We start from the raw sequence: 12,708 nt of genomic DNA, 5'->3' as shown, positions 1-12,708 counted from the left end.
CTTTATCATGAGATGTGATATCCAAGTCCTTCCCATTCCATTCCTGAGACCCTTCCTATAGCATGAGATGTGATATCTCAATGCTTCTAATACCAAACCTGAGACCCTTCCTATAACATGAGATGTGATATCCAAGTCCTTCCCATTCCAATCCTGAGACCCTTCCTATAGCATGAGATGTGATATCCTAGTCCTTCCCATTCCAATCCTGAGACCCTTCCGATAGCAGAGATGTGATATCTCAATGCTTATACCAAACCTGAGACCCTTCCTATGGCATGAGATGTCATATACAACTCCTTCCCATTCCAATCCTGAGACCCTTCCTATAGCATGAGATGTGATATCTCAATGCTTATACCAAACCTGAGACCCTTCCTTTAGCATGAGATGTGATATCCAACTCCTTCCCATTCCAATCCTGATACCCTTCCTATAACATGAGATGTGATGTCTCAATGCTTCTAATACCAAACATGAGATCCTTCCTATGGCATGAGATGTCATATAAAACTCCTTCCCATTCCATTCCTGAGACCCTTCCTATAGCATGAGATATGATATCCAACTCCTTCCCATTCCAATCCTGAGACCCTTCCTATAGCATGAGATGTGATATCTCAATGCTTCTAATAACAAACCTGAGATCCTTCCTATAACATGAGATGTGATATCCAAATCCTTCCCCTTCCAAACCAGAGACCCTCCCTTTAGCATGAGATGTGATATCCAACTCCTTCCCATTCCAATCCAGAGACCGTTCTGATAGCATGAGATGTGATATCTCAATGCTTCTAATACCAAACCTGAGATCCTTCCGATAGCATGAGATGTGATATTTCAATTCTTCTAATACCAAACCTGAGATCCTTCCTATAACACGAGATGTGATTTTCAAATCCTTCCCCTTCCAAACCTGAGACCCTCCCTTTAGCATGAGATGTGATATCCAACTCCTTCCCATTCCAATCCTGAGACCCTTCTGATAGCATGAGATGTTATATCTCAATGCCTCTAATACCAAACCTGAGATTCTACCTCTAACATGAAATGTGATATCCAACTCTTTCCCCTTCCAAACCTGGGAGCCTTCCTATAACATGAGATGTGATATCGAAGTCCTTCCCATTCCAATCCTGAGACCCTTCCTATAACATGAGATGTGATATCCAACTCCTTCCCATTCCCTTCCTGAGACCATTCCTATAGCATGAGATGTGATGTCTCAATGCTTCTAAAACCAAATCTGAGATCCTTCCTATAACATGAGATGTGATATCCAACTCCTTCCATTCCAATCCTGAGACCCTTCCTATAGCATGGGATGTGATATTTCAATGCTTATACCAAACCTGAGACCCTTCCTATAGCATGAGATGTGATATCCAAATCCTTCCCATTCCAATCGTGAGACCCTTCCTATAGCATGAGATGTGATATCTCAATGCCTCTAATACCAAACCTGAGATCCTTCCTCTAACATGAAATGTGATATCCAAATCCTTCCCCTTCCAAACCTGAGAGCCTACCTATAGCATGAGATGTGATATCCAACTCCTCCCCATTCCAATCCTGAGACCCTTCCTATAGCATGAGATGTGATATCTCAATGCTTATACCAAACCTGAGACCCTTCCTATAGCATGAGATGTGATATCCAAATCCTTCCCATTCCAATCCTGAGACCCTTCCTATAGCATGAGATGTGATATCTCAATGCCTCTAATACCAAACCTGAGATCCTTCCTTGAACATGAAATGTGATATCCCACTCCTTCCCTTTCCAAACCTGAGAGTCTACCTATAGCATGAGATGTGATATCCAAGTCCTTCCCATTCCAATCCTTAGACACTTCCTACAGCATGAGATGTGATATCTCAATGATTCTATTACCAAACCTGAGACCCGTCCTATAACATGAGATAGGATATCCAACTCCTTCCCATTTCAATCCTGAGAAACTTCCGATAGCAGAGATGTGATATCTCAATGCTTAGACCAAACCTGAGACCCCTCCTATAACATGAGATGTGATATCCAACTCCTTCCCGTTCCAAACCTGAGACCCTTTCTATAGCAAGAATCTAATATCCAACTCCTTCCCATTCCAATCCTGAGACCATTCCTATAGCATGAGATGTGATATCTCAATGCTTCTAATACCAAACCTGAGATCCTTCCTATGACATGAGATGTGATATCCAATTCCTTCCCATTCCAAACCTGAGACCCTTCCTATAGCATGAGACGTGATATCTCAATGCTTCTAATACCAAACCTGAGATCCTTCCTATAACATGAGATGTGATATCCAAATCCCTCCCCTTCCAAACCAGAGACCCTCCCTTTAGCATGAGATGTGATATCCAACTCCTTCCCATTCCAATCCTGAGACATTTCTGATAGCATGAGATGTGATATCTCAATGCCTCTAATACCAAACCTGAGATCCTACCTCTAACATGAAATGTGATATCCAACTCCTTCCCCTTGCAAACCTGAGAGCCTTCCTATAGCATGAGATGTGATATCGAAGTATTTCCCATTCCAATCCTGAGACCCTTCCTATAACATGAGATGTGATATCCAACTCCTTCCCATTCCAACCTGAGACCCTTCCTATAGCATGAGATGGGATATCCAACTACTTCCAAATCCAATCCTGATACCCTTCCGATAGCATGAGATGTGATATCTCAATCCCTCTAATACCAAACCTGAGATCCTTCCTATAACATGAGATGTGATATCAAAATCCTTCCCCTTCCAAATCTGAGACCCTCCCTTTAGCATGAGATGTGATATCCAACTCCTTCCCATTCCAATCCTGAGACCCTTCTGATAGCATGAGATGTGATATTCAATGCCTCTAATACCAAACCTGAGATCCTACCTCTAACATGAAATGTGATATCCAACTCCTTCCCTTTCCAAACGTGAGAGCCTCCCTATAGCATGAGATGGGATATTCAAGTCCTTCCCATTCCAATCCTGAGACCCTTCCTATAGCATGAGATGGGATATCCAACTCCTTCCCATTCCAATCCTGAGACCCTTCCGATAGCAGAGATGTGATATCTCAATGCTGATACCAAACCTGAGACCCTTCCTATGGCATGAGATGTCATATACAACTCCTTCCCATTCCAATCCTGAGACCCTTCCTATAGCATGAGATGTGATATCTCAATGCTTATACCAAACCTGAGACCCTTCCTATAGCATGAGATGTGATATCCAACTCCTTCCCATTCCAATCCTGAGACCCTTCCTATAGCATGAGATGTGATATCTCAATGCTTATACCAAACCTGAGACCCTTCCTATAGCATGAGATGTGATATCCAACTCCTTCCCATTCCAATCCTGAGACCCTTCCTATAACATGAGATGTGATATCTCAATGCTTCTAATACCAAACCTGAGACCCTTCCTATAACATGAGATGTCATATACAACTCCTTCCCATTCCAATCCTGAGACCCTTCCTATAGCATGAGATGTGATATCTCAATGCTTATACCAAACCTGAGACCCTTCCTATAGCATGAGATGTGATATCCAACTCCTTCCCATTCCAATCCTGAGACCCTTCCTATAACATGAGATGTGATGTCTCAATGCTTCTAATACCAAACCTGAGATCCTTCCTATGGCATGAGATGTCATATAAAACTCCTTCCCATTCCATTCCTGAGACCCTTCCTATAGCATGAGATGTGATATCCAACTCCTTCCCATTCCAATCCTGAGACCCTTCCTATAGCATGAGATGTGATATCCAAATCCTTCCCATTCCAGTTGTGAGACCCTTCCTATAGCATGAGATGTGATATCCAAAACCTTCCCTTTCCAAAACTGAGAACCTACCTATAGCATGAGATGTGATATCCAACTCCTTCCCATTCCAATCCTGAGACCCTTCCTATAGCATGAGATGTGATATCTCAATGCTTATACCAAACCTGAGACCCTTCCTATAGCATGAGATGTGATATCCAAATCCTTCCCATTCCAATCCTGAGACCCTTCCTATAGCATGAGATGTGATATCCAAATCCTTCCCCTTCCAAACCTGAGACCCTCCCTTTAGCATGAGATGTGATATCCAACTCCTTCCCATTCCAATCCTGAGACCCTTCTGATAGCATGAGATGTTATATCTCAATGCCTCTAATACCAAACCTGAGATCCTACCTCTAACATGAAATGTGATATCCAACTCCTTCCCCTTCTAAACCTGGAAGCCTTCCTATAACATGAGATGTGATATCGAAGTGCTTCCCATTCCAATCCTGAGACCCTTCCTATAACATGAGATGTGATATCCAACTCCTTCCCATTCCAATCCTGAGACCCTTCCTATAGCATGAGATGTGATGTCTCAATGCTTCTAATACCAAATCTGAGATCCTTCCTATAACATGAGATGTGATATCCAACTCCTTCCCATTGCAATCTTGAGACCGTTTCTATAGCATGAGATGTGATATCTCAATGCTTATACCAAACCTGAGACCCTTCCTATAGCATGAGATGTGATATCCAAATCCTTCCCCTTCCAAACCTGATAGCCTTCCTATAGCATGAGATGTGATATCCAAGTCCTTCCCATTCCAATCCTGATACCCTTCCTATAACATGAGATGTGATATCCAACTCCTTCCCATTCCAACCTGAGACCCTTCCTATAGCATGAGATGGGATATCCAACTCCTTCCAAATCCAATCCTGATACCCTTCCGATAGCATGAGATGTGATATCCCAATGCTTCTACAAAACCTGAGACCCATACCATGGCATGAGATGTGATATCAAACTCCTTCCCATTCCAATCCTGACACCCTTCCTATAGCTTGAGATGTGATATCCAACTCCTTCCCATTCCAATTCTGAGACCCGTCCTATACCATGGGACTTGATATCTCAATGCTTCTAATACCAAACCTGAGACCGGTACTATAACATGAGATGTGATATCCAAATCCTTCCCCTTCCAAACCTTAGACCCTTCCTTTATCATGAGATGTGATATCCAAGTCGTTCCCATTCCAATCCTGAGACCCTTCCTATAGCATGAGATGTGATATCTCAATGCTTCTAATACCAAACCTGAGACCCTTGCTATAATGAGATGGGATATCCAACTCCTTCCCATTCCAATCCTGAGACCCTTCCGATAGCAGAGATGTGATATCTCAATGCTTATACCAAACCTGAGACCCTTCCTATGGCATGAGATGTCAAATACAACTCCTTCCGATTCCAATCCTGAGACCCTTCCTATAACATGAGATGTGATATCTCAATGCTTCTAATAATAAACCTGAGATCCTTCCTATAACATGAGATGTGATATCCAACTCCTTCCCATTCCAAACCTGAGACCCTTCCGATTGCATGAGATGTGATATCAAACTCCTTCCCATTCCAATCCTGAGACCCTTCCTATACCATGAGATGTGATATCTCAATGCTTCTAATACCAAACCTGACACCCGTTCTAAAACATGAGATGTGATGTCCAAATCCTTCCCCTTCCAAACCTGAGATCTTTCCTTTAGCATGAGATGTGATATCCAACTCCTTCCCATTCCAATCCTGAGACCCTTCCTATACCATGAGATGTGATATCTCAATGCTTCTAATACCAAACCTGACACCCGTCCTAAAACATGAGATGTGATGTCCAAATCCTTCCCCTTCCAAACCTGAGATCTTTCCTTTAGCATGAGATGTGATATCCAACTCCTACCCATTCCAATCCTGAGACCCTTCCTATACCATGAGATGTGATATCTCAATGCTTCTAATACCAAACCTGACACCCGTCCTAAAACATGAGATGTGATGTCCAAATCCTTCCCCTTCCAAACCTGAGATCTTTCCTATAACATAAGATGGGATATCCAACTCCTTCCCATTCCAATCCTGAGACCCTTCCGATAGCAGAGATGTGATATCTCAATGCTTATACCAAACCTGAGACCCTTCCTGTGGCATGAGATGTCATATCCAACTCCTTCCCATTCCAATCCTGAGACCCTTCCTATAGCATGATATGTGATATCACAATTTTTCTAATACCAAACCTGAGATCCTTCCTATAACATGAGATGTGTATCCAACTCCTTCCCATTCCAAAACCTGAGACCCTTCCTATAGCATGAGATGTGATATCCAACTCCTTCCCATTCCAATCCTGAGACCCTTCCTATAGCATGAGATGTGATATCCAAATCCTTCCCATTCCAATTGTGAGACCCTTCCTATAGCATGAGATGTGATATCCAAAACCTTCCCTTTCCAAAACTGAGAGCCTACCTATAGCATGAGATGTGATATCCAACTCCTTCCCATTCCAATCCTGAGACCCTTCCTATAGCATGAGATGTGATATCTCAATGCTTATACCAAACCTGAGACCCTTCCTATAGCATGAGATGTGATATCCAAATCCTTCCCATTCCAATCCTGAGACCCTTCCTATAGCATGAGATGTGATATCCAAATCCTTCCCCTTCCAAACCTGAGACCCTCCCTTTAGCATGAGATGTGATATCCAACTCCTTCCCATTCCAATCCTGAGACCCTTCTGATAGCATGAGATGTTATATCTCAATGCCTCTAATACCAAACCTGAGATCCTACCTCTAACATGAAATGTGATATCCAACTCCTTCCCCTTCTAAACCTGGAAGCCTTCCTATAACATGAGATGTGATATCGAAGTGCTTCCCATTCCAATCCTGAGACCCTTCCTATAACATGAGATGTGATATCCAACTCCTTCCCATTCCAATCCTGAGACCCTTCCTATAGCATGAGATGTGATGTCTCAATGCTTCTAATACCAAATCTGAGATCCTTCCTATAACATGAGATGTGATATCCAACTCCTTCCCATTGCAATCTTGAGACCGTTTCTATAGCATGAGATGTGATATCTCAATGCTTATACCAAACCTGAGACCCTTCCTATAGCATGAGATGTGATATCCAAATCCTTCCCCTTCCAAACCTGATAGCCTTCCTATAGCATGAGATGTGATATCCAAGTCCTTCCCATTCCAATCCTGATACCCTTCCTATAACATGAGATGTGATATCCAACTCCTTCCCATTCCAACCTGAGACCCTTCCTATAGCATGAGATGGGATATCCAACTCCTTCCAAATCCAATCCTGATACCCTTCCGATAGCATGAGATGTGATATCCCAATGCTTCTACAAAACCTGAGACCCATACCATGGCATGAGATGTGATATCAAACTCCTTCCCATTCCAATCCTGACACCCTTCCTATAGCTTGAGATGTGATATCCAACTCCTTCCCATTCCAATTCTGAGACCCGTCCTATACCATGGGACTTGATATCTCAATGCTTCTAATACCAAACCTGAGACCGGTACTATAACATGAGATGTGATATCCAAATCCTTCCCCTTCCAAACCTTAGACCCTTCCTTTATCATGAGATGTGATATCCAAGTCGTTCCCATTCCAATCCTGAGACCCTTCCTATAGCATGAGATGTGATATCTCAATGCTTCTAATACCAAACCTGAGACCCTTGCTATAATGAGATGGGATATCCAACTCCTTCCCATTCCAATCCTGAGACCCTTCCGATAGCAGAGATGTGATATCTCAATGCTTATACCAAACCTGAGACCCTTCCTATGGCATGAGATGTCAAATACAACTCCTTCCGATTCCAATCCTGAGACCCTTCCTATAGCATGAGATGTGATATCTCAATGCTTCTAATAATAAACCTGAGATCCTTCCTATAACATGAGATGTGATATCCAACTCCTTCCCATTCCAAACCTGAGACCCTTCCGATTGCATGAGATGTGATATCAAACTCCTTCCCATTCCAACCCTGAGACCCTTCCTATACCATGAGATGTGATATCTCAATGCTTCTAATACCAAACCTGACACCCGTTCTAAAACATGAGATGTGATGTCCAAATCCTTCCCCTTCCAAACCTGAGATCTTTCCTTTAGCATGAGATGTGATATCCAACTCCTTCCCATTCCAATCCTGAGACCCTTCCTATACCATGAGATGTGATATCTCAATGCTTCTAATACCAAACCTAACACCCGTCCTAAAACATGAGATGTGATGTCCAAATCCTTCCCCTTCCAAACCTGAGATCTTTCCTTTAGCATGAGATGTGATATCCAACTCCTTCCCATTCCAATCCTGAGACCCTTCCTATACCATGAGATGTGATATCTCAATGCTTCTAATACCAAACCTGACACCCGTCCTAAAACATGAGATGTGATGTCCAAATCATTCCCCTTCCAAACCTGAGATCTTTCCTATAACATAAGATGGGATATCCAACTCCTTCCCATTCCAATCCTGAGACCCTTCCGATAGCAGAGATGTGATTTCTCAATGCTTATACCAAACCTGAGACCCTTCCTGTGGCATGAGATGTCATATCCAACTCCTTCCCATTCCAATCCTGAGACCCTTCCTATAGCATGAGATGTGATATCTCAATGCTTCTAATACCAAACCTGAGACCCTTGCTATAATGAGATGGGATATCCAACTCCTTCCCATTCCAATTCTGAGACCCGTCCTATACCATGGGACTTGATATCTCAATGCTTCTAATACCAAACCTGAGACCGGTACTATAACATGAGATGTGATATCCAAATCCTTCCCCTTCCAAACCTTAGACCCTTCCTTTATCATGAGATGTGATATCCAAGTCGTTCCCATTCCAATCCTGAGACCCTTCCTATAGCATGAGATGTGATATCTCAATGCTTCTAATACCAAACCTGAGACCCTTGCTATAATGAGATGGGATATCCAACTCCTTCCCATTCCAATCCTGAGACCCTTCCGATAGCAGAGATGTGATATCTCAATGCTTATACCAAACCTGAGACCCTTCCTATGGCATGAGATGTCAAATACAACTCCTTCCGATTCCAATCCTGAGACCCTTCCTATAGCATGAGATGTGATATCTCAATGCTTCTAATAATAAACCTGAGATCCTTCCTATAACATGAGATGTGATATCCAACTCCTTCCCATTCCAAACCTGAGACCCTTCCGATTGCATGAGATGTGATATCAAACTCCTTCCCATTCCAATCCTGAGACCCTTCCTATACCATGAGATGTGATATCTCAATGCTTCTAATACCAAACCTGACACCCGTTCTAAAACATGAGATGTGATGTCCAAATCCTTCCCCTTCCAAACCTGAGATCTTTCCTTTAGCATGAGATGTGATATCCAACTCCTTCCCATTCCAATCCTGAGACCCTTCCTATACCATGAGATGTGATATCTCAATGCTTCTAATACCAAACCTGACACCCGTCCTAAAACATGAGATGTGATGTCCAAATCATTCCCCTTCCAAACCTGAGATCTTTCCTATAACATAAGATGGGATATCCAACTCCTTCCCATTCCAATCCTGAGACCCTTCCGATAGCAGAGATGTGATATCTCAATGCTTATACCAAACCTGAGACCCTTCCTGTGGCATGAGATGTCATATCCAACTCCTTCCCATTCCAATCCTGAGACCCTTCCTATAGCATGATATGTGATATCACAATTTTTCTAATACCAAACCTGAGATCCTTCCTATAACATGAGATGTGTATCCAACTCCTTCCCATTCCAAAACCTGAGACCCTTCCTATAGCATGAGATGTGATATCTTAATGCTTCTAAAACCAAACCTGAGAACCATCCAATAACATATGTGAAATCCAAATCCTTCCCTTTCCAAACCTGAGACCCTTCCGATAGCATTAGATGTGATATCTCAATGCTTCTAAAACCAAACATGAGAACCATCCTATAACATGAGATGTGAAATCCAAATCCTTCCCTTTCCAAACCTGAGACCCTTCCTATAGCTTGAGATGTGATATCAAACTCCTTCCCATTCCAATCCTGTGATAGCTTGAGATGTGATATCCAACTCCTTCCCATTCCAATCCTGAGACCCTTCCTATACCATGAGATGTGATATCTCAATGCTTCTAATACCAAACCTGAGACCCGTCCTAAAACATGAGATGTGAGATCCAAATCCTTCCCCCTCCAAACCTGAGAACCTTCCTATAGCTTGAGATGTGATATCAAACTCCTTCCCATTCCAATCCTGAGATAGCTTGAGATGTGATATCCAACTCCTTCCCATTCCTATCCTGAGACCCTTCCGATAGCAGAGATGTGATATCTCAATGCTTGTACCAAACCTGAGACCCTTCCTATGGCATGAGATGTGATATCCAACTCCTTCCCATTCCTATCCTGAGACCCTTCCTATAGCATGAGATGTGATATCTCAATGCTTATACCAAACCTGAGACCCTTCCTATAGCATGAGATGTGATATCCAAATCCTTCCCATTCCAATCCTGAGACCCTTCCTATAGCATGAGATGTGATATCTCAATGCCTCTAATACCAAACCTGAGATCCTTCCTTGAACATGAAATGTGATATCCCACTCCTTCCCTTTCCAAACCTGAGAGTCTACCTATAGCATGAGATGTGATATCCAAGTCCTTCCCATTCCAATCCTTAGACACTTCCTACAGCATGAGATGTGATATCTCAATGATTCTATTACCAAACCTGAGACCCGTCCTATAACATGAGATGGGATATCCAACTCCTTCCCATTTCAATCCTGAGAAACTTCTGATAGCAGAGATGTGATATCTCAATGCTTAGACCAAACCTGAGACCCTTTCTATAGCAAGAATCTAATATCCAACTCCTTCCCATTCCAATCCTGAGACCATTCCTATAGCATGAGATGTGATATCTCAATGCTTCTAATACCAAACCTGAGATCTTTCCTATGACATGAGATGTGATATCCAATTCCTTCCCATTCCAAACCTGAGACCCTTCCTATAGCATGAGATGTGATATCTCAATGCTTCTAATACCAAACCTGAGATCCTTCCTATAACATGAGATGTGATATCCAAATCCTTCCCCTTCCAAACCAGAGACCCTCCCTTTAGCATGAGATGTGATATCCAACTCCTTCCCATTCCAATCCTGAGACATTTCTGATAGCATGAGATGTGATATCTCAATGCCTCTAATACCAAACCTGAGATCCTACCTCTAACATGAAATGTGATATCCAACTCCTTCCCCTTGCAAACCTGAGAGCCTTCCTATAGCATGAGATGTGATATCGAAGTATTTCCCATTCCAATCCTGAGACCCTTCCTATAACATGAGATGTGATATCCAATTCCTTCCCATTCCAACCTGAGACCCTTCCTATAGCATGAGATGGGATATCCAACTACTTCCAAATCCAATCCTAATACCCTTCCGATAGCATGAGATGTGATATCTCAATCCCTCTAATACCAAACCTGAGATCCTTCCTATAACATGAGATGTGATATCAAAATCCTTCCCCTTCCAAACCTGAGACCCTCCCTTTAGCATGAGATGTGATATCCAACTCCTTCCCATTCCAATCCTGAGACCCTCCTGATAGCATGAGATGTGATATTCAATGCCTCTAATACCAAACCTGAGATCCTACCTCTAACATGAAATGTGATATCCAACTCCTTCCCTTTCCAAACGTGAGAGCCTCCCTATAGCATGAGATGGGATATTCAAGTCCTTCCCATTCCAATCCTGAGACCCTTCCTATAGCATGAGATGTGATATCTCAATGCTTCTAATACCAAACCTGAGACCCTTCCTATAACATAAGATGGGATATCCAACTCCTTCCCATTCCAATCCTGAGACCCTTCCGATAGCAGAGATGTGATATCTCAATGCTGATACCAAAACTGAGACCCTTCCTATGGCATGAGATGTCATATACAACTCCTTCCCATTCCAATCCTGAGACCCTTCCTATAGCATGAGATGTGATATCTCAATGCTTATACCAAACCTGAGACCCTTCCTATAGCATGAGATGTGATATCCAACTCCTTCCCATTCCAATCCTGAGACCCTTCCTATAACATGAGATGTGATGTCTCAATGCTTCTAATACCAAACCTGAGATCCTTCCTATGGCATGAGATGTCATATAAAACTCCTTCCCATTCCATTCCTGAGACCCTTCCTATAGCATGAGATGTGATATCCAACTCCTTCCCATTCCAATCCTGAGACCCTTCCTATAGCATGAGATGTGATATCCAAATCCTTCCCATTCCAATCGTGAGACTCTTCCTATAGCATGAGATGTGATATCCAAAACCTTCCCTTTCCAAAACTGAGAGCCTACCTATAGCATGAAATGTGATATCCAACTCCTTCCCATTCCAATCCTGAGACCCTTCCTATAGCATGAGATGTGATATCTCAATGCTTATACCAAACCTGAGACCCTTCCTATAGCATGAGATGTGATATCCAAATCCTTCCCATTCCAATCCTGAGACCCTTCCTATAGCATGAGATGTGATATCCAAATCCTTCCCCTTCCAAACCTGAGACCCTCCCTTTAGCACGAGATGTGATATCCAACTCCTTCCCATTCCAATCCTGAGACCCTTCTGATAGCATGAGATGTTATATCTCAATGCCTCTAATACCAAACCTGAGATCCTTCCTATAACATGAGATGTGATATCCAATTCCTTCCCATTCCAAACCTGAGACCCTTCCTATTGGATGAGATGTGATATCCA

This window comes from Ambystoma mexicanum, chromosome 7p (genome assembly GCF_040938575.1).
Source record: "Ambystoma mexicanum isolate Mex_15411 chromosome 7p, UKY_AmexF1_1, whole genome shotgun sequence".
Lineage (NCBI taxonomy): Eukaryota > Metazoa > Chordata > Amphibia > Caudata > Ambystomatidae > Ambystoma > Ambystoma mexicanum.
Note: the sequence above shows the minus strand (reverse complement) of the source record.